Source organism: Chrysoperla carnea, chromosome 3 (genome assembly GCF_905475395.1).
Source record: "Chrysoperla carnea chromosome 3, inChrCarn1.1, whole genome shotgun sequence".
Lineage (NCBI taxonomy): Eukaryota > Metazoa > Arthropoda > Insecta > Neuroptera > Chrysopidae > Chrysoperla > Chrysoperla carnea.
The window spans coordinates 69,417,783-69,443,380 of record NC_058339.1 but is presented as its reverse complement, the minus strand read 5'-3'; the positions used below and the strand labels follow the sequence as shown (position 1 = coordinate 69,443,380).

General features: G+C 29.5%; 1 protein-coding gene across 2 annotated transcripts in view; it reads left to right on the top strand.

Annotated features, from left to right (window-relative positions):
• Window positions 1-25,598, top strand: part of LOC123294520 — a 194,874-nt gene that overhangs the window by 90,957 nt on the left and 78,319 nt on the right. The gene's annotated exons all lie outside the window — the stretch shown is intronic.

The following is a 25,598-nucleotide window of genomic DNA, read 5'->3' as shown; positions in this document are numbered from 1 at the left end:
TCATTTTAAAAAGTGAGTGACCTTTTGTTTTGGACAGTATGTCAGTATAATAATGTGATAAAATGAATAACAAATATCTTTTAACTTTGTCCAACTTATTACTGACTGTCCGAAACAATAATGAATCGTAATTGAAATGAAATGGTCTATAGGGTTCAACCATAAAGCCCAGTTACACTGTCAGTGTTTTTTAACCTCACTAATATCAATGTTTGCCAATAAATGTTGATAGATGAACCGATTTTGATTTTTCTGTTTCGTTTGAAAGGTAATTTAATTTATAGTGTTCTTAGCTATGTTTCGAGTAGGAGTTTAGGGTTCCATACCTGAAAAATTTATCGTGGATTTTTAAATTTTGTAAATTTTACTTGTTATTTTTGAATTTGGAAACCGGAGAAAACTCAGTTTTTCGAAATCTCCAGCTTAAATCCAGAAAGAAAAACAGCAATGTCTGCGCCCGGCCCTCTTCATAAGCAGCATTTTTCTCCAGTTGCTACATGACTAAATTACACCTTCCATCAACGCAGCGTTTTCCTTAACCTATCATGCTAGTATACTCTAGTAGTATCATGCTAGTATACTCATACTATTTGAAATTGCTGTTAAACCCCTTTCATGTATAGCATATAATATACAACAGACGTTCACTCTTCATGACGGAGGCGCCATTCGACCCACCTTAGGGTCGGTTATGCAAAACAGGAGAACGTAATTAACAGCATTTTACATTTGAAAGCCTTAAACTGCAATTACAAGTGATATTAAATCATAAATGACCTGTTTTATCTGTCATACGCTTATCGTTATTTAGTGCCAATAATAATTAAAATTAATTATAGTAATTAAATTAATGAGTCGACAATAATTACCTGATTAAGTGCAATTTATTTAAAAAAATAAAATCCATTAAAATTTTCTACAACAGAATAATCAATTTTTCTGAATACAATCGATATTATTGTTTGGGAATTATAAAAATCACAGTGACAAAATTAAAAACTTTCTCATCTATAACACATTATTCAGTTTTATATACAATGCGTTGTATAATTATCTAGAATCTGGATTATTGATGGGTAATATCATAATAAAATTATTATTATTGTTATTATCATTTATTAGGTTTATGATATTAATAACATGTGAAAAATATTTATTTCGAAAATTTTTTATTATTTGATGCAACTGAGGTTCCGTAACTCCGACCAAACGCGTTAAAACTTTTATTTCGAAATTGTCTGTAAAAGCGAAGGGAATATAACAAAGAAATAAAAAAACTTCCCAAACGTGTTTATAAGTTTCATTTTGAAGCCTGGATATTAGTGAACACTGAAGTTCGTCTAGGATCTAGGTATTGTAGAAGAGTAGGCATTGCCGAGTCTTACCAGGCATTGGATAACTCAACATTCCTTCAAGAATAAATATTTTATTTCTACAGAAATTACTAGTTGTTATTTTATTTCTACAGTAATTACTACAGCTATATTATTAGACAAAGAAATAACATACTGAAAACGGGTCAACTGTCCATTTTGTGATCAGTAAGACGGATCGCGATGCGTTTTTTTACATTCGCTTCATGAGGGAGTCTACAAACTTTGTGGGAAAAAAGTCAGAAGGGAGAAATGAAAAACTGAAATCTAAACATCGATGGAAATGAGTTTAATTTTTGGGACCGCCAAATATGAATATCACTACGAAAATAACCCTCAAAGTACCTAGTGCCTAGGGCAGGCAATACACACCCCGCCTCTTGGAGTTTTACGAGAATATACGGAGTTTTACGATAAGCTTACAAGATCGACAGTTCATAGCTTTATTTCTTCGACTATATAATAATCTTCTCAATTTAAGGCAAAACGCCTTCACCGGATTCATAATTGTAATAAGAACTTTTTGCTCTTCCCAACGTTGCATCGTTTTATAATCTTCGATGTCCCTTCAGGAACTCAAATATCTGAAAGTTAGTCATTACGTTGCTCCTTAATCATCGGATTCTAGAATCTCAACGATTTATAAAACTGCTGCATTAAGACTCTTTTAAGTGATAAGTGCAAATATATAGTACTTAACTACATTAAATCCGCTTGGCAACCTGTGCCGAGTGTATATTGCTACTTATTCTAGCATTAAACACTTGCACTTTCACTAAAAGTGTAAATGCAACATAATTTATCATCTATCATTGACAAATTTTATTATTGTTAGACAATCAGAATTAAAATAATAATGTTTATCATAATAAAATCCTTTCATTCGATTGCTCCCACACTTAACAAGAACCTTGTTCCGCAATAAAGTTTAGGTGAATAATAATAATGATAATAATAAAGATAAAACTAATAGATAAATCATATGACATAAACCACTGTAACCGTAATAGTAAAATACAAATACATTTAACTTTTACAATATTATATTATTTATATTATACGACAATCCCGCCAGCAGCTGTAAAATATGATATTATTTGTAAAATAATATAAATATAATCTATGTATAATATCATTTTATATATATAAATATATTTATATATTGTATATATTATTATCTGTGTATTTGATATATATTTTTTATCTAATTTAATATCTAATCAACTATAAAAAAATGTACAAAACGAGTATCAGATTTATCTAATATAATAATAATAATGGGGTTTTACCTCCGTTCATCAGACATTTATGTCTTTAACAGAGGCCACCCACATCATTATGTTTTAATCTTTATTTATTTCAAATACATTCGAATATATACAATTACATTTTCATGATGTGGATGGAGTCGGTTACTTCGTTCTTACCCAAGCGACGACAATGTGATCAATTTACCACCCCATTATTTATTTTTGTTCACACTGCCGCTGCCTAGGTTCGAACCCGCAACCTCCCAGCCAGTGATCATAGCAAGCTAAGACGCCTTAGCGAGTTCGACCACTGGATCAGATTTATCTAGTAAAAATAAAGAATTGGCTGACTTAATTGCTGAAATACCCTATATACGTGCTTGTATTATTTTTGATAAATTAGAAGAGTTTAAAAAACCATCTTAATTTTTTCGTTTTTCAAGAATGCCTGCAAACTTTCAACAATCTATCTATCTTTTACAAGTTTGAAGAAAACGGACACAAAAGTTGTTTATTCAATTTATATCAACAAGTACAAAAAATTCTTTAAATATAGGTATATATTTAAAATTAAATTTCTCAGATTGATTTCGGCTCTCGGATCTTTCTAATCACGAAGTGACCTGAATCATCTTAGCTTTTGGATTCTAATTACACCATTTTTCGAGGAAATCGCTAAGAAGAAATATACAAAAATAAAATTTATTTGATCAAAAATGCTTTTTTTATGTGTGCATCATAAATTGAAAGTTTCATCAGTTATTCTGGAAAATCAGATTTAATAATTAATTGTTGTTCCTACCCTTGTATAGTAACGTAACCCAATAAAAATAAAATTAATCCACAGAAAACTTTAATTTTTATGTCTTTTTTGTTTTGTTTAAGGCTATAATATGATAGTTGCTTGATGTCGAATGTACCATATTATACAAAAAACATAAAACTAAATGTAAAAACGAAGATGTTTTAAGCATTCAAAGATTGTTACCCATCTTCTTTTAGCATAACAATGGTGATATCGGACAATGGCTTCACAACCTATATTTTCTTCTTTGTTAAATTAGGAATATTTAACACTCATATTTTGCGTACTTCTTAAGATTTGCAAAAACTACTTCACTTTTCTGCTCGTGCAGTACCTATGAATTTTTCACCTGAAATAATAGAAAAAATTTAGTTAACATGCCTATTATAGTGATCTTGGTTGACAAGATATCATTGTATCACACCTCCGACCACATAATCAAACGTTTCTCAACGATAATCAACGTAAAGTAGCCTTGTCTTGAGGCTAATTAAAAGTATACAACCAAATGAAAAAATGAAATTAATTAAGTAGGTTATCATTATTCTCTGAACGTCGCATATCACTACCATTGATTGCCTGGAAGCTTGGAAACAACAAACCACAACTGTAAAAATAATGCATATTTTCTCTCTATACAAATACACCACTGTATGGAGAAAAATTAAGAACCTTTGTTTATAAATACTTATACAGAGTGATTATTAGGCTGTGCGAATTGTATAAACTTTGCATTGGCGTAAAGTTTCTTGAATTGGTTTATCCCCTCCTAATAATGAGAGAATTGCAATACAGTATTTGCCTGATGCCAAATTTACCATTTTACCCATATAAATGTAAAATTATGCTTGATATCATTAAAATTGATTAAAAAACGAAGAAGTTATAAGCATTCCATGATTGTTTCTCATCTACTTTTAGCAAAACAAAGTTCTATATGTACCGAATCTCTATGGTGATGCTGTGCAATGACGTCACTAAACTATCTCCCTTTTTGTTTAATTAACAATTTTAGACGTTAATATGTTGCATAGTACTAAAGATTTAAAAAAACCAACTTCACTTTTCTGCTCGCCCAGTGAGAATTCTACACCTAGATTGATACAAAAAAATTTAATGGCCAAAACTTACAGGACAAAACCGTAAATCGACATCATTAATTGGACAAGACTGAAGATGTAAAGATGGCAAAATCATAAAGTCCTTTGTAATATTTAAAGGACTGACCTACCTAGCCATTTTTCAATGGATCTTTTTTGTCTTTGTTGATCTCTAAGAATAGCAAATATTATTTTATGTCTCATCACGAATTTCTGTTAACAAGAGCCGGATAATGACAAAGAAGGCACTCGCTGTAAAAGCGCTGCTTAAAGAGAGTTTTCTTCGAAGAAAATTCAGAACGCTTAAAATTGTACTACAACTCTGCCTGTCTTTGCAATCTTTTATCCAAGCAATCTTTTTTATGCATATAATATTGATCTTTTTACCACACTTTCATTCAGAATTCAGCATTAACTTCCCAAAGAATACATTCTGAATGTCCTCATATATTTTAAATGTCCAGTAATGCTTCTGTGTCAGAACTTTCGTAGCAATTAGCTACGAAATTTACTGCAATCAACCTTTATACTAAAAAATTAATCATTTTGCGAGAACCATCCTATACAACATACCTACATTATATAGGAAAAAATTAAGAACGTTTGTTTATAAATAGTATATATATATATGTTACAGTACAAATTCTTTACCGGTCAAAACTACTTTTAACTAGCAAAAGTTTTCGAAAAAAATACTTTTGACTGAAATAACAGCCCAAAATATTTATGTCCAATGAAGTTGGCCAAAATTGGTTTTGACTAACTGATTTTTGCTTACTTTTACTTTAATTGAGTAGTTGTAACCAGAGTTAATTTATACCGGGTTATTTATGACGGTTCCTCTCTAGTGATTAAAACTAGTTTTGACCAGAAGTGTCAACAGCAAATTTACAGTCAAAAGCACTATTAACCAATGATTTTCAGGCAAAAACAACTACTGACCAACCGGTACAGTCAAAAGTACTTTTGCCTGCCTTTTTCAGTTAAAAGTACTTTTGGTTGGCTAAGAGTTCTGACTGTGACACATATTTTTTTATTTTGCACTGCTGTTATGTTGTCTTCACCAGGGAGGTTATTGTTGAAGAACATTCGTATGTATAATTGTATTTCCCAAGGGCTTAAAAAAATGTTTTTTTTCCTCTGTATTCTGTCTCGTTAATAGTGGCTGTTTGTAATACCATTAACCATTATATTGTATATAGATCGTTGTGCGGTTTACCTCAGTGCCTCACAGTAGCAGCAACCCACCGACCATAAGTATTCACTCGCATTTTAAATGTTGTGGTTTTTATCTTAAGATTTTAAATAAAAAGAAAAGACAATTGTTTCCAGCTAAACCATCACTGTACCTAGTCGTTAAGTAACTTATTTTCATCAAGTCAAACTCACACCCATTCATTCAACTGAAGATTTTTATTACTTCCAAGATTTAGGGATATAGTAATTCTTATAAAGAAGGTAGAACAAAAGATAAAATTTTTTTGGGGATTTTATAAGGAAACTTTCATATTGTGTTTTTATTGCAATACAGCCTCCCAGTTTGAATGAGGCACATTCTGTACGGAGATAAAGCAAAGTTGGAGCAACACAGTATTATTTTAACACTTAAAGGGTTTACTAGCACTGGTGATAAGTAGACTTTGGGCCTTTTAAATGAAAGCATTGGAGAGTGTACAGGAGATTTTCCGATTACCGGTTTATTCACTGAGCCCGACTCGGAAATTATTAATTATTAATTACCGCACGTGATAAATCATTGTACCATCTATTCAGTGACGTGGCAATAGGGGATAATGCTGTTCAAGCTGGGGCTGTCTTGAACAACAAGAGTATCTTGGTGTACATAATACTCTTTGTCCTGATCTGGATGTTTCTGGATAAGATTAACAAAGAAGTTAAAATCATCTGTATTGTATTTGAGGGTGCTCTGGATGCCCTAAGATGTAATCCACTTGCTGCTGAATTACCTTCGAAAGGTTATAGGGTCTCTTTGGGTCCTTTTGTCGTTGGTTCGCTCGGGTCCTAGCTAGTCCAGAACTATAGGGTTGCGTAGTATCTCGGAATATCTCCAAAAATATACACAAACCATGGCTCGGTTCATTGTTTCAGAAACAATCCGCTGGGAAGGATAATTAGAGCGTACTCCATTATTTCTTGACTTTTACTTCCGGTGTAATTTCCGTCTTTATCATTTTAATATGTTTCACCTAGATTTAGTGTCCTTTTCTTGTACAACCAGGGCCATTTTTTTCGTTTTTCGCTTGTACTAGTGTGACAAAACTTTAAAGAACGAACATGAAATCCCCTTAAAATGATGTAAGGAAACATGCCCCTTGAATTTAGCCTGGACACTTGGACTGATTCTATATCTAAGGTTATCTAGACGAATCTTTGATATGTAAAGCTATATGTTTTAAAATTGTTAGTAGATTATATTGGAAGTAATAATTATAGGTAATGTTTTTCTAGGATTTCTGTTATTTATTATTATTACTTCTATACAACACAGAATTCGAAATGTCCACTTTCTTATATATTAAACTTACGTTTAACAAAATACGATAGTAATTTTCTTATAATCTTGGAAAATCTATTTATTTATTTTTTTATTCTTTATGTTAATAGTAAAAAACTAAATATTTTCAACCAATGAACAACAGTTCTCAGTATATCTATTGTGTCTGGTACACTATTATTGTCACAATTCAAATATACAATACAGATTACGTAGAATGAGCTTCACAAATACAGGGGAAATATTATCACAAGTCATAGTAACAAAAGCAAAAAAAAACCCAGTCTAATCATAGTTTTGTTTACTCATTGTTTATATTTTTACCACAAGTAGCCTGTCACAAGATAGCATGATAATAAACTCTCTAATACAGATATCATGATTGCCACGCTAAATTGTCTCGCTAGCGTGTGTAAGTAGGCTATGAGATATATACATGCGTTTTATTAATTTGATGAAAATAATTTTTATAATTTTTTTACAAGAATTGAGTCACGTTTTCTGTGGATATTTGATATAAAATAAATTACATTATTTCCTAGAAAAGAATTAACGTTTTAAACGAAGTTTATTATATTACGCAATTTACTTTATGAAATGAAACTAAATTAATTAGCTAATTTCATTTACGTTAGTTACTTAATTTTATTAAGGTAGTACGAACGTCATAGGCAATTTTAGATTTAGGATTGTGATTATTAGTACCTTATTTCCAACTTTAAGGATTAATTTTGTTATAACTTCATGAATGTAGACAAAAAGTTATAATCAAATTTTTCGATATCTGCCTTGGTTATCGAAATATCGAAAAATAAATAATTAAACAAAATTTTCAATTTTCGATATTTTGAAAATTACTCCATATATCGAAAAACTTTATTCTTATTTTGTCAAGTTACAACATAATTCACCATCAAAACTAAAAAAAAGTATATTTTTTTAATTTGTGTCCCTACTACCGTACTCATACATCCTTAATTAGCCGGGTACAGCGGGTTTTTTTTTGTTTTTAATAATTTATTAAGGTTTTAACTGTAATTTAAATAGTTTTTTTTTTTAAATATCCATCGACTAGTTTTGGAGAAATCTATGAAAACATTTCAAATATGCCTCCTACTTTTGAAGTCATTTATTTATTTAAATTATCGGGCACTCCTCCACCCTCCAAATTTTCAGAATTGATTTAGACTTAGTCCAAGTTCATGTAAGAAAAGTCAAGCTTTTTATTTTAAATTGCCATGGTGCTTTTACATCCTTAAATAAAAAAGTTTTTAATTCAACTTCGGTTACAACGTTATTAAAAAGGCGTGTTTTAGTAAAGTGTTGTGTTTTTAAAAGAGCTGTTTTGTATTACAACATGTGTTTTGCACGATATTTTTAGGAAACACATTGTAACGTGCGTTTAACCAGGGCCAACATCGTTGTAGTGACCTCGATAAACAAAATTCATTCAAATTGAGTTTTCTACGGAAATATTCTTCCAAGTCAGCAGTCCTAAATACATTTTGACTAGTTTTTGCGTGATGTATGTATGAATCTAGCATAGCAAAAACAATCATTAGCTGTAAGCTGTTGAAAATTTGAATTTACGAGATCGGCCTAGAAAGTAATGAAATTGACTAAATATAATGCGTATTCATGTATGTTTGAAAAGTTACAGGTTATCTGGCCAAATAAGATTTAAATCCGTTTTAGTTAAATTTGATTCAAAACTAAATTTGTATATTTTTCAAATATTATAATGATTCCTTAATTACATAATTTAATAAAACTATTAAATTAATTTACTTTCATTTCCTAAAATTTCTTTGAATTATAAATAATATTATTATTATTTGTTTAAAACTATTTTTATAATATCACCAAATATCGTGATGAAAACCATAAATTCTGATTTGAATAATTTTATTATTATAATTTGCATTTGCTTAAATACCTTTCATAAAAAAAAAACGTTTTTGGCATGAAATATTATTAACGATTAATTATATAGAAAATAATATTTTCATTTTTTCGTTACGTCATAATGTTTTTTGTAAATAATATCTAAGTTATGATTGTAACAAAAGCTAATGATATGTCAATAATTATGATAAGAAATTGATTCATAAAAATTTATTACCAAAGCCTTTTCATATTTGATGGCACATAAATTTATAAAGATTTGGTTTTAAAAGAGCTATCAGATGCCATCATTTTTTTCAACGTTTATCGTCTTTTTTAAATCCACTTTACCTGATAATCAACTATAATGCAAAGCATACATTTCCGATACCATAAGTGAAGCGGAGATGTCGCACTTCCATTTTTGAATATTTTGAGTCCCATTTGCTAGTTTACCGACTTTTATTAAATTCGGAAACAAAAAAAAGTTTTCTATTTTCCATTTTCCTTTAAGAAAATTATGAAAATGGGAATATTTACCATCTCAATAAAACGCTTTATATACGCTAATATTGACTCAAAATTCCGTTCATTTCATGGTTAAATAAATATTTTCCGAAATATCACCAATGATGGATCCAAAATAATATCGCTTCAAATTTAGGCTTCTTAATCATCGATTATACTTACTTTTACCAAATTCTGAAACAAAAATTATTTCCAATTTTTCAAGAAATTGTGAAAAATCGAAAAAAAAAGAGATTATGTGGCGTTCACATCAAATTTTTATGAATATGCAAAGCCGTTAAATCTTATTAGAAAACCTTCACCTACATTTTTTAAGTAATTCCCATATAAGTTTTAACATTATATTTTTTCGATTATAAATAATAAAATGATTATGGTAAAATCATAGTGATCCAAGTAGCAATTTTCTTAAACTAAAGATTTGGGGTTACGGGCACATTAAAACTCAATTCGTTATTATTCTTCCTTGTCACGCTTTTCGATTCGTTTTTATTTTCCCTGAGAAATTCCAACACATGTTGCTCATTTTCTCAAAAATTTAAAAATTTTACTTAGATCACTATCATTCTACCGTCCAAACACCCATATTCAGTCAAAATATAATAGTAAAAAGAAATATTTATCACAATTTTAATGTCTTTTTAAACAGTTAAGTTAAGTATTATACCTCTCTAATGTTATATTCTCTTTTTTTTCTTTTTGATAGTGGAAACGAAAAATGTGTGACATTAAAAGTAAAACCTTAATACCCTCTTGATAAATAGAATAAGAATATGTAATAAAAAGAGAGTATATATATGGATATCTGGATGACTTTCAGTTTTTTTTTTACCAGTTCAATGTGTGCATAAACAGGGATTATTCTAGTGGATATCCTTCTTCCTTTTAAGCATTCCGTATTTAAAAAGGGTCTCTCAAATGTGTTGTTTTAATAGATTGAAATTATTGTTAGATGTCTGTCTAAATTTATTTTTATTAAACAGGCCATCTTTACAAATTACATATTATCTACAATTCGTAGAAGTTGACTCCAATGAATAGGGGATAAAGAAAAAGGTACAAACATCACTTTATATCTTTGTGTGGATAGGCAAAAGTATCTGTTTTGACTCACGTGTTATTTAAGCGATTTTATAATCGTCTCTTGCATCCATCCATGCTCGCTTCTAGCACAAAAATTTATTGAAAAAACTTTCTATACCCAATAGTTCATTTACGGCATATTTTGCTTTAAAAACATGTCTCCCAACGTTAAAAAGTACCCCATTTTCAATCGATTTCACTCGAATCTGTTTGCCAGAGTTTTAAAACGACTCAACTTTAATTTCAATTGAATCAGAGTGAATGTCCAATCGTGAATCCATTAGAATGTAGCATTTTGTCAAATATACAGAATGTTCGATTTACATCTAGGCTTTACATAAATATCACGAGTATGACAGAATATATGCGTTAAGCAATGCATCTAAGTGAGAGGTATTATGTACATGTATTGAGGCTTCTATATGCATTGAGATAGTTCTTATAAAGACGCTTGGGGAGTGGGAGTTTCTTAGTTGAATAGATGAACTACAACAGATAAACCACGTTCAAGTCATTTTTGCAATTTCATATAACATCTATAATACCTCTTACTTAGATGCATTGCTTAACGCGTGTTCTCTATCATACTCGTGATATTTATATGCCTAGATGTAAATCGAACATTCTGTATATGAAAAATAGCACTGCCCTCAGAGTGATATTTCTCGAACCGTGTATATGAACCCGCTTGTCGCTTAACCGTCCACTTTCCGTTTTTGTCTGTGTGTATATTACAAAGGAGTGCTTTTTATCAAAAATTAACTTTAATATTTAATGTATAGTATCGTAAACTTTTTCTAAGACTTGGTATATTTATAAAAGAAGTTTTTTTTTAATACAAAACATATCCCACATACATTAGAAAGAAGTAGTAGTGGTAGCGGGGATATATCAACACACAAAAAGGGTAGATAAATATTTAATATCTAGCACATATTATAAGGGTGATATGTGTTGTACAGGTTTGTATCTTTCATAGCTGCATGTATATATTATCAATTTTTGTGGATTTTTATTTGAAAAATATGGAAAAATTTCAACAAATGTGGTTGTTTGGTACTTCTATTCCCCTTATATTTGGTGAGTCAATTCCCCTTAAATTTTACCAATACAAAAACTCGATTAATGATTAATATTAAAAATTAGTATTAGTACAGGCGCTGGTCGAGGCTCTCTAAAAAGTTGCACTTGAGTTATAGGCCATTTTCTATATTTTGTTTAACCTACAGAATCGATTTATGAAGGCTTCGTATCCCCGAATCCCCGTTTTTATCAGAAATGCATTACAAATTACAAATTAATTCATATAAGGCAGGCGCCAGTAGTAAATCGCTGTGCTTTACAAAGTTGTACTCGAAATAAAGACCCATTCCTATGTTTTATAATTCACGGAATCGATTATTCTTTCTGATTTTCTCATCCGTTAGATCAATTTTCTAGAATTGGGATTTTGAAAAAAAAAAAATTTTATTTTATTTTTGTTTGACAAAAATGGATTGATCATATATAAGTTTCATAACAAACAGAATTTTATTTTTTATTATTTCATGATAATTTTGAAGTTACAGGCAGTTTTAAAAGAACTTTTCAAAAGAGAAACGAAAACACCCGACAAAAAAATGTTCGTAAAAGATCGTGTAATGTTATTATTAAACGCCATAATGTTATTAAATAATTGTATATAGTGTTTAATTAACATTATTACGTCACAACGATATTTTACGAACATTTTATTTGTCGGGTGTTTTCGTTTCTCTTTTGAAAAGTTCTTTTAAAACTGTCTGTAACTTTAAAGTTATCATGAAAAAATAAAAACTAAAAACAGTTTTGTTATAAAACTTATATATAATCTTTCCATTTTTGTCAACAACAAAAAATTTGGTTCAAAATCCCAATTATTTTTCATAGTTAAAAATTTGTATGTATGTACTTAGATGCGTTTATAGATATAATTTCTGTAATAGGTTAAGTAACTACGATTTTTCTATGTATAGTTCTAAAAAATACAACCCGTAGATATATGAAAACCCTCTCTATATATTTTCGTTGTAAATCTTTCAATAGATAGATGTTTGCAAGTTGATAATATGTGTGTTAGGTTATGTCTTGTGTCCATAAGTACATCACATGTTAAAAGTTTTTAACGGAATGTTGCCCTTATGTACTGTAAAAATAAAAATAACCGTTTTTTTATATGCTCCTAAAAATTTTTTTAACAGTAATGTTTTATTATAATTATTTAATTGTTGTTAAAAGTATTATTGTTACAATGATATTGGGTTGTAAAAATATAAACTTTAGTTTTTATTTCAAAAATTTTTTATACTTTTACTTTTATGTTCATTACAAGTCAAGAAAATTTTTATTGCTTGAAAAATAATTTAAGAAACTATAGCATTTTACCTATTTAAGCAAGGCTATTAAAACATCAACGAAATCTTTGTAGAAAAGATACTAGGTAATCGAAAATTTCTGAATGTAGCACCCAATAGTTTATGAATACGCTGATCGTCCCCAACAGCAGTATTTATAGTCCATTATTTCGTGGAAATTTTTACTTTTGATGAGCCTTTTTTAAATTTAATAGTAAAAGTAAATAAAGTTCAAATGTCATCTTCTTCTGACATGTCAATAGAAATAGACCCGGTCAAGGCCGCAAAAACGGCACCTTCAACTTGAAAAAAGCCAACCCCAAAAAGATCAAAACTGACAAAGAACGTAGTCCTGCAACAACATTTATAATTCTCCCTATAATCGATCGACTTCGATCATTTCCAAAACCTTTTCGACAAAAGTGTCACCGCAGACTCCCTAAAGGAGGTGTTTGATGAATGCAGCCTCGATCCAATCGTGTCCAGGCCCATGCTGACAAATCTCTACAACATACCAAATAGAGGGCCCAAAACCAAATTCAAAAAAGTTAAGAAACAGAATTTCAGAGGAGTTCAACCTTCCGCCCGTTGAAAAAACCAGACAGTCATCCGAATCTGAATCCGAAACAGACCTACAGACCTACTAAGTTCACCCATACATTGTATTTAAGTGCATTCGCCAAGGACCTGGGCAGTCAAAGCGACTTTAAATAAACACGATAAAAAAGAGTTCAAATATGTTGTATTGAAATTTTGCCTGAAATTTTCTCAATATATAGAACATCACTTTTACGAGAGACTCACTTTTGTTGTAGAATTGTTTATTACTTACCGTTTTTGTTTTATCTTTTTCTGTACTTAGAATTCCAAATAAAATTACTTCACTCAGTTAAACATAAATTCTCCATTTATTAAGAATATTTTTACAGGTGATAAATCAGTATCTAAGAAATTTTATCACGTAAAATATTTACAAGCACTTTAATTGCAATATAATTTTTTTTATATTTATTTTATATACAATTATAAGGCCACTATTTCCATGAAAAACTAACAATATACCTTGACATTCTTCTCTACATAATCGTTTTTCCCCTCTCGTATGAAGTAGACCGTGATCCCATATTGAAGTCAGATAATTTTTTAATTACTTGCTAACTCTTGGTAAGGGTAAGTTTGGTAATGAGAAAAACGCTTGTGTCTATCGTACGCGTTGAATTTTGTCCGTCTTCGTGTGCCGAAGTGGTTGGATTTAGAAGTTAGGAAAGCAACTACTAGATTTTAAAATTTGTTATACGTTTATGTATACACATAGATCGAAAACTCCTGCCTTTTTTTGTTATTTTTCGTGCTTTTTAGGTATTAGGTGGTATTTGACTTTTTTCGTATAACGTTAAAAAGACAAAACAAATAAAAAAAATCAAAATACCAAAAATTTATTTCTATTATGGTTTCCATACCGCAATACTCGAAGAGTGTGTAAAGCAGGCATGTGCAACCGTGGCTTAGAGGAGTCCCTCAGACTTTTGTATCTAAATTACTAGTAAGACAGTGACAACCAAAAATACGAATAAGGCAGAGAGGCAACTTTTTTTTTTCTACCTATCTCATTACTATTAGAGAAACTGAGATAGGTAGAAGAGTCGTATACCCGTCTGGCTTCCTCCGCTGTGAGCAATGCGGACTTGCGACTTGCATAAAGAGACACACAATAAAGTTATAACAATGGTGAATTCGACTTAAAATAACTCGCCCATGCCTGGTGTAAAGTCTCAATTTTCTTTATTACCAAACTTTCAACTTTATCAATTCTGCAAAAGACAGATGAAAAGAATCACAAAATTTCTATTTCAGTATGGGCTCCTTGTCCAATATGTTGTGGTCGTACGTAACAAATATTTTCAAATCATAAATAATCGTAATTAAAAAATTAAATTTTATTTATTTAAAGATTTATGTAAATATTAATATTTTGATATTATTAATAATATATTAAAACTTAATTAAAACAAATAAAAATATTTATGAATATATTAATCTAATCTCTTTGAATTGTGACGTAATGTGTGTATATTTGAATTTGAATTAATTATATATTCATTTGTTTTTTTATTTATTTTTAGCTTTTGTATATTTCTTATTTTGTACTAGACAAGTTGAATCTCGTTGCAAAACCTAATACTGGATTTTTTCGATTTTATCGAGTATTTGTTGTTTCTGTTTTTGGAATTTAAAGATTAAAGGATAATATTCAAATTTTAATTTATTTTATGACTAGATGAGTAAGTCTCGAGATCACTGAGGAAACTCCACCAATCGTCAAGTCAACGATTTTTCTATTTTTTTGAGTCCAAATTACCTTATTTACCGAGTTCCATCAAATTCTGAAACAAAAAATCTATTGCGATTTTTTCAAAGGATAACTTAACCCAAAAAACTCAAAAATTGAATGCATATAATAAAAATTGCATGCCGTCTTCTAAGATACCGTCGAAAATCTTATGTTTTTCAGACAATTTTTTTTTAATATCTGATAATAAAAATGGAGTAATGTACCTACATGTTAAAAAAAGCTAGAAAACTACAAAAATGAGACCAAATTTTTTTTGAATTTTTTAATTTATCGACCAAATCACAAAAAAATTGGATGCGAGAAATATAGTGAAAATAACGTAAATTTTTTTTTCGGTTAGGATTTAAATTATTATAAAGAGTAAATAGAAGCTTAAAAACAAGATCTTTTGACCACTTTGTCGTATAGTTTCGAATTTCGAGATATCTTTAATTCCATGACGAAAAATAAAAAACTCAAGTTACATTTAGTCAAAAAAATATATCGTTTAATGACGGTTATTTTTAGTAAGGCTTTTATCCGTTATGAAATATTTGAAAAATTATCCTAGAAAATCCAAAATTTTAAAAGTTGATGCTTGTAGTTGCGCTAAAGCAGAAAATAAGAGAACAGTCGCTGCCGAGCCTTCTAATAACTTTATGAAAATATAGTCCTAAAAAGCTATGATCTTGGAAATTGTATTTATGTACAAAATTTCAACCTCCTGGATCTTATAATTTTTATCCTCCGAACCAAAAAAATGGGGTGTTATAAGTTTGATCGCTATGTGTGTGTGTCTACCTGTCTGCCTGTGGCATTATAGTGCCTAAACAGATGAACCGATTTTGTTTTTTTTTTGTTTCGTTTGAAAGGTAATTTAATGAAGAGTGTTCTTAACTGTGCGAGTTTGGAGTTCCATATTCGGAACAACTAAAAATAGGCGATGATCTTAAAACTCGGTTCAGTTTGGAGAAGGCTCTAAGGAAAATGGTAATTTAATATAGAGTGTTCTTAGATATGTTTCAAATTCGAGTTCAGGGTTCCATATCCGAACAATTTGTTGGGAGTTTTTTAATTTTTCTAAATTTCACTTGTTTTAATATGAATAGATATCGCACATTGGATAAACAATACAGTGAATATAAACTATAATGAAGCTAGTTTTTCAGTTTAATCTATTTTATGCGCATATGGCGTTAATTTATTTTCTATGAATATAATTATAATTTACATGTTTATAAATCATGAACTTGGTTTATATACATTAATTGTTTAGGAAGTTCTATTCTGACTAGTCTGTATGTTTGTCTGTGTGTTCATACAAGGAAATCGTGATTTATTTTCTTTTATAAATGCATGCTTTTTTACAAATGTCTAAGGCGTGATTTGTTTATGCTTGGAATTATTATGTTAAATCTAATTATAATCTGCAAGGCTTTTTATAGGTGATTTATAACTAATGAAGATCTTTTGAATAATTAATTATTTATGATATCTTTGTAGGTACTTCCGATATACTTAATTTAAATTTAATTCTAAGGCAGTTTTGACCTGCATATATTATTATTAATGAATGTGTTAGAAGTGAAATTGCATATTTTTACTTTTGATTTCATTTATTGAAAGTCCTGTAAGTTCAATTATGGTCACTTCACAAATGATACAAATTATCTTCTATTCAGATTTTGTCACTATATGTACGATAACCCAATATTTTGATAATTTTGACACGATGAAACCATGACTACATATAAAACCCTATAAGAAATCTTGCCAAAAAATTTAATCAATTGATTAAAATTGAGTAAAGTTAGTGATGGAGCAAAATCAGTTTTTTATTTATTTTGTTGACGTCATCAAATACAAAAAATCGATTTTTTTAAAATAATTTTCCCAAATTGGGATCGTTTTGTAAAACGATCAAACGAACTAAGTAAAATTACATACTGGATATTTGGAAAATTGAATAAAATTTGTGTGTGATGGAGCAAAATCCGCTTTTTTGGATTTTAGTGACGTCATCGAGTGCAAAAAATCAATTTTTTTAGCCAAATTTGGATCCCTTTGTTAAACGAAGCCAAAAACTTTTAATATATGACCTAAATAAGTAGAATTACATTCTTGATTTATTAAAATTGAATGAAATTTGCGTGTGAGAGACCAAATCAGTTTTTTATTCGATTTCAGTGACGTCATCAAGTACAAAAAGTTGATTTTTTTATAATTGAACTAAACCGAAACCGCTTTGTAAAAAGCCTAAAATTTTTAAAATGTGACCCAAAATAAGTAAAATTACATATATGTACTTGGTTTATTAAAATTGAAAAAAAATTTAGTGTGATAGTTGATGACTTCAGCGGGTACAAAACGAGATTTTTTTTATAATTTTGCTAAATTTGGATCGTTTTGTAAAATGTAGCTAAGAATTTTAAAAGTATGACTCAAATTAGGTAAAATTACATACTTGATTTATTAAGTATGAGTAAAATTTGTGTGTAATAGAGCAAAATCAGGTTTTTAGATTTCAGTGATTTGAGTACAACAAATCTTTTTTTTTATAATTTAGCCAAATTTGGATCGCTTTGTAAAATGTAGTATTAAAAGTGAATAAAATTTGCGTGCGATAATGAAAATCTTTTTTTTTTTTATGACATTATCAGGTACAAAAAAACGATTTTTTTGATAATTTAGTTACATTTTGTTTACTGGATAGAACCAAATTTTTCAATTTAAGATCCTTTATTATCTATAGAAGAAAATCATTTTTTCCATAATATTTTATTTATAACTTAGGCTAGGTTAGGTTAGAGTGGCTGTCCTGGGGTGAGACACACTTAGACCATAGGGTCGGTTGTGATACCGAAAAGGGGTTGGCCCATCGTCGGCCACTACTCCATGAAACATTTGGAGCTGTTTAAGAACAGCAGGAGAGCTTTGACGTCGACGCACTCGGAGAGGTCGTCAAAGAGAGGCTGGCTCAAGTAAGTCCATCTCCTCATGACAAGAGCTGGGCAGTGACAGAGAAAATGACTGTGACAGCTCCTGCAGTAGACGTGATACACTGACAAGCCCAGGCGTTTAATATGGCTACCGCCCAACCAGTGTCCTGTAATAGCCGCAACAACTTTGCGAACAGAGACCCTTGGAAGTGATATAAGACCATCGGAACGCCTGTGATTGTACTCATACCATATCTGTCTTGTAGTACCACAAGTACGTTCCTCTCTCCATCTAAGATTGGCCCTTTTTAAGATATCCTTTTTGAGGAGCAACTTGCACTTCGCAAATGTGTCCCGGTTTTTGATAATTTTAACAATTTTTTTGATAATTTAGTCACATTTTGTTTCCTGGATAGAATCAAATTTTTCGATTTAAAATCCTTTATTATCTATAAAAGAAAATCACTTTTTCCATAATCTTTTATTTATAACTTGCTATAATCTTTACAATTAGCTACACTTCTTTCTTCTTTTTTGCTAAAACCATCATAATAAGATAATTAGAGTATAGAAATTCAAACTTGAATAGTTGTAATTCACTCAATTAAAGTGAAAATAATATTATAAAAAAAAAATAAAAATAATATAATATAAACACCTTTAATGTGAGAAAATTTACAACATAGATGAACAACTAACTCCAACTTTAAACGCTAAAAAGATTAATTATATTATGTTATAAATAAATGTATGAGAACTCAATATATTAAAATTATATTAACTATCTATGAACAATGTGTATATGTTTAGTTTCATGTACTAAAAAGAATATTAGCATATAAAATATTATTTCACTTTATGCAAAAGTAAATAAATAACTTTTATTTTTTAATTTTAATTTTTTTTTTAGTTTAATGAATTTTCTTTTAAAAGTCGTATTATACTTTCCATTTTCTAAAGACATAAAATAATTTTCAATTTATTATCATTTTTATTCATATTTCTGGAATTTAAATTCTGTGGCGATTCAGGTGAACTCATTTTAACAAGATCAGAAAATGAAGAGGCGGATGGAAGATTCTCCGCTTATAAACTTTTTCTTCGGGAAAAAACTGAATAAGAAGTTCCAAAATTATTTTGTCGGAAGAATGAAGTGCTCAATCAGTATCGAATTATATCGGTTATTTAATTATCTTTTTATTTGAATGTCATTTGTGACAGAATTTTCCGGACGTCTTAAATGAATCCTCAGCAAAGATAACTTATTAGTTCAGGGGTTGATTGTATCTACTTTCCAAAATGTTTATAAAAAGTACGTATAAAATTTATTAATGAGACCCCCACACAAAAAGGTTCATTTCCATGATGCCATAAGTCACAAGTGCACTTGTTGAAAAGAAACTAGTGACTTTTTTAAAAGTTGGTTTTATACTTGTGGGTAGTACACATTTAAAAAATCAGCTAGTGTAGCGCCACTTTCTCATAAATTGACAGTGAGACATTCAGGCTTCCGTATCTGAAAAGTAATCGATTTTTAAATAAAGTAAAGTTGTTGTCTGGATCTATCAGAAATGTTTAAAGTTAATTGTAGTAAGAGTATTAGTAATTAAAGAGAAATAAGTATATTAACATAATTTTGTACATTGTTTATTGAATCTCATTGTACATTCCATAGTACATTGTTTCTATAGTTATACAGTTTTGTTAAAAATTGTACATTATTTCATTACAAGCCTATATACTCTTACCATACATATCATCCAAAACTTTTCTAAAATATTGTAGGAAGAAAGCAACCTTAATAATTATTTTTATTATTTATTTAGTGGAGAGCTGTTAAATTTACACCTAGGAATCCAGGGATAGTTAATGAATCTTTATAAAAACTATGCGACTGCATTGTTTAAAGCTTACTTAAAGAAGTTAAAAACAAAAATTTGTGCGATCTTGTCTAAAGGGTGGGATTCATCTCTTCTCGGAGGTGGAAAAATTAATTCTAAAAATGACAACAGGAATCGATATAGGAATGAATTCTAAGCAAAAAGTGTCATTGAAACATATTTCGAAAAGTCAATACTTTCCGAGCTATTGGCGATTGAAATTCGAAGAATTTAACGTCAAATAATAGAAGTTTTTTTATTGTACTCTAAAAAGTGTACGATATACTTTTTTCAAAAAACGTCAAATTTTTCTATTATTTGACGTTAGATTCTTCGAATTTCAATAAATAAATTTTTCCACCCCCAAGAAGGGGTGCCTCCCACCCGCTGGACATGATCGCACAAATTTTTGTTATTAACTTTTTTAAGTAAGCTTTAAACAATGCAGTCGCATAGTTTCTATAAAGTTTCAAGAACTTTCCCTTGATTCTGAAATTTCAAGATATTTATACCTTATGGTTCTCTGTTAATAACACATATATGAAACAGATTGTATAAAAATAGGAAAGTAATGTATACTTAGGTATATTGGAAAATATTTTATGGTGTCAACCGTGTAGTTTAGTATGTATCATTACAAACTTTTCATGAAGGAAAAATATCGTTTATGATGATAACATGCATACTTGTTATTTTCAATATTCTCCTATTTTATTAAAATATTTGTTTTTCGTTAACAATGTAGGAACCTAGTACACTGAAACGTGGTCTGGTTGTTAAAATTAATATTAACAAGTGAAAACAAACAATTGACTGAGTTAATTGTTGAAATACCATGTATAGGCAGTGTTGATAACTCTGTCACATTTCACATACATACATATCTGACATATTTAACTGATATTCTCATATAATGCGCAAGTGTTGATGCGCAATCGTTTGTTTTTTTTGACGTCATGTAAATAACAAAAGATATTCACTTTGATATTCCTATATTAATACATACTATAAAATTTGTACCTAATTAACGCCCTCGTGGGTAAACAGTGATGTTTACAAAAAAATGTTTCAAACAAAAGTTGCTTATTTTTTTGTAAGAAACATTTTTTACATTTAAACTTTTATTCTATCTCTAACGGTTTACAAGATGGATACTATGGACCCATGACCCAATTGACCCATGTTGCTCATTTACGAACTTGACCTCACTTTTTACGTCCTAAGCACGCTGTAAAAATTTCAGCTTGATATCTCTTTTCGTTTTTGAGTAATCGCGACCACAGACGGACGGCCGGACGGACGGACGGACAACCGGAAATGGATTAATTAGGTGATTTTATGAACACCTATACCAATTTTTTTTTTGTAGCATCAATATTTTTAGGCGTTACAAACTTGGGACTAAACTTATAATACTATGTATATTTCATATATACATGGTATAAATATAAAAAATATTATATTTATAGTATTTTTTAAAGGTTTATTGTATTTTTTTGACAGATTTAATATTAAAAATAAATTTATTATGTTTTATTAATAAATATCAATATACCAGAGGTGGCTGCATTTGACAACATTTATAATCATTTCAAAATACGAGCGTTGTTTAATTATTTTTTCTCTAATGCACTAATCTTGATCTTTTAGCTATAACTTGGAATTTAGCAATAATTCTAAAATCCATTGTAGCCAGTTTATTTTTCTACTTAACGATGACAGGTTAAAGTACTTTATAGTCTCACTCTTGCCTGGATGGAGGTTAAAAAGTATTACCTGGAAGGAGATTAAAATGGAAGCATTTTTTTTTTTTTTATATTTTATAAAATACTGGCTGTGAACAACACGCTTCGCTGGATAATTTCAATTTTAAATACAAAGGTTATTGTGTTATAACCTTCACTTCATATGCCATCACTTATCCCCCTTTTGTTCACAATTTCATTATTTTGGTGCGGAACCTTATGTTTTTGGAAAACAGCCCATGTTACTCGCTGATAATGAAGCTTTCTATACGTGAAATATTTTTCAATTTGGTTAAGTACCTAGTACCTTCACCTATGTCTTGAAGGCTGTGGCCTAGTTCATATCCTCTATTGTTTTCACCTTCCTAAACGAACATCTATTTTGCGTTACTCCAGTTTCGTAATCTTTAATGACGCCGTAATTCTCTGTATTTCTTCTATATTTTTATTTTCTGGGCCGTATGCTTTTTTGCCGACGTCATCACAAAAAAAAAATTTCATCCCCTATTTTTGCCCCCTTTATTGTAAAATTTGCACAAACTTTGAATGTCGTATTTATTTATATCTAATCAAAAGCCTACAAAATAAGTTTCAAACTTCTTGTTTTAAAAATAACTCCTTAATAAAAATTTCCTTACAACTTACATACCCTATCTCTGTACCAAATTTCATTTAAATCGGCTTAGTAGTTTAGCCAGTTCATTAACTTCGAAACAAATAAGTAATTGTTATACCATGTATATGAAATATAACTAGGTATACTAAGTTTAGTCACAAGTTTGTAACGCTTAAAAATATTGATGCTATGTACAAAATTTTGGTATAGGTGTTCATAAAATCACCTAATTAGTCCAATTCCGGTTGTCTGTCGTCTGTCCGTCTTACATCACGATTACTCAAAAGCGAAAAGAGATATTAAGCTGAAATTTTTATAGCGTGCTGAGGACGTAAAAAGTGAGTTCGTAAATGAGCATTATTAATTTATTTTTCTATTATTTGTCTTATAAAAAATAATATTATATATATTTATGCAGTTACTTGAAGTTAATTAATTTATGTTTATAAATTTCTATAAATTACTTGTAACCAAAAGCAAAAGCTAAAATCGGCGCCCGCCATCTAGTTATTAATTTTCTTCTAAGAAAAAAGGTCCATTGATAAGGTAAGGTAATACCTACATTTTTTATATTAAAAAATATTTTGTGATAAGTAAATATTTTGTTAACACATAACAAGTTAATGAGCCCTGTTTTTTATAATAAAGCTATACCTACCCCTACGCATAGGGTGATGGTAATGCCTGCCTATATTTACATTTTATTAATAATGTAACGCACATTTTAATTATGTAAATATTAAAATTGAAATATAACAGAACCTTTTACAGAAGTTATAGAAAAAGGTACAAAATTAAATGGTTAAAATCATGCATCTTCAAATAAAAAGTAATATGTGTAATAATAATAACTATATAATAACCATTTTAACACACTTTATTTCTTTATAACATAAGGTAAAAATTGTTGTCCTGTCTATTCACACGATAGCGTGGTAATATTTTAAGTATTGGCGTGCTTTCGTCTTATTAAAGCGGACAACAAAGTTCAATCTGATGTCAGAACATGAAATCCTCCATCAAACTCTGAAATTTTTTTTAAAGCTATTTTTTGATTGGTTAACCACAAAATGCAGCATCACTTAAAAAAAATCCCCGAATTTTTTTATGATTTACACAATTTACTGCAAAATTGTGTAAATCATGAATGACGTGATTGATTATGAGACAATCTATTTCCGTAATGAAGTTATTGTCATTCGTATGTTTTTATTGTGCTGTCGTGTACGGAAGTCTGAATGTCTCACTGTCAATTAGAAAGTGGCGCTACACTAACTTATTTTATAAATGTATACTACCCACAAGTATAAAACCAACTAGTTCATTTTCAACAAGTGCACTTGTGACTTATGGCATTATGGAAACAAACCTTTTTGAAGATGTCAATCGGTGATGACTATTCTTTAATTATCCACTACCGAAACTGTCTAGAATTATTTATAATTGTATGTCCGGATTTAATAATAATATTATAATGTTTATAATTTGTCTTATGTACACTCACTGTCAGAAAAAGTGTCACAGTTAAAACATTCTAAGCGTACGCATCATATGTTATGTTATAATAGTAACACTTAGAATGTTTTAAAACGAGCATTTTTTGTGACATTGAGTATAGTTAGTTAAAAATTTTTTTTAGTATTATTTTAAAAATATAATGCTTTAATTAGCCTTTTTCCTCAGAAGATAAAAAAGATCCGCTAGATGGCAGCACTAGGGTGGCCAATATATTGATTTCCTGCCATCTAGCTTATCTTTTTTAATCTTCTGAGAAAAAAGGCTAATTAAAGCATTATATTTTTTACATAATACTAATGAAAATGTTTTACTTACTAAATAAGACAAATTATAAACATTATCATATTATTATTAAATCCGGGCATACAATCATTTATAATTCCAGACAGTTTCGATAGTGGCTTATTAAAAGATGGTCATCATCGACTGACATCTTCAAAAAGGTTTGTTTCGATAATACCACAAGTCACAAGTGCACTTGTTTGAAGTGAACTAATGGCTTTTTAAAAGTTGGTTTCTGATACTTGTGGGTAGTACACATTTAAAAAATAAGCTAGTGTAGCGCCACTTTCTCATAAATTGACAGTGAGACATTCAGGCTTCCGTAGTCGTGTGACTAGACGCACGTTCTTCAGTTCATATTTTAAATGTACCATAGAGAATATACCTACCATACATTCAACCGAATTAATTTGATATGATGTGTCTTTATATATTGACTTTAATGAATGTTTTACGATAATCTTACCGTAAAGGTATTCTCACATGTGATTTCACATGAATATAGGTACTTAAAGTGTATAGTTTTCTTGCTTGCTTTAATATTTTCTTATGATTATGTTTGAGGAATATTCTCTTGATGATTCTATAATCTCGTATTGTATAATTATGCCGTTTCAAAATTTATTTGATTGTATAATGTTTTGCGATAAGGTCATTCTTTGTAAAGTAATTAATATTTGAAAATATTTTGTCGTTAAGATTCATTTCCTTAAATTCACTCTCAATAGCAAAATAACAATATAATCCCTAAGGAATGTGAAATTAGATTATTCGGATCATCTATGTTCGTCTACAAGAGCGTTTTTTAAGTTGACATATGCTTAAAACGCGTTAATCGTAGAAAATGCTTCAAACGTAACATGTTAGTTTCAAAGGCACACATCTTATACCAGAATCGAATTCGATCTAACTTTTCTGGTTCAACAGAAATCTCACTGGCAAACATTAGAAAACACTTTAAATTAGAAAGTTGTTCTTATAAATACGCAAACATTTTTTGCTATTCGTAAAAATCTAGCTATTCGTGTGTTTTTTCATTGAATTTGAACAGATATGGAAAATTTTTTTCATCGATTGCCTAGATTTCGCAGAAACATTTATACGAACTAACAATTATAAGTAAAACTTTTCAGTCTGTTTTTTCCTAAACTGTACGATATGCGGAAAAATGTTTCGAACAAAAAATGTTATTTATTTAATTTATAACAACTTTTTTATTTTTAGTTTTCATTTATCGATTACCAGTTATGGAATAGAGTAAACTTTTCATTAAGCTTCAAAGCCTGGATAAAGTTTAATATATGCGTAAGATGTGCTCCTAATTTCAAGCATATGATCAACTTAAAAAAGTACCCTGTATAAACGGGCGGATAAGC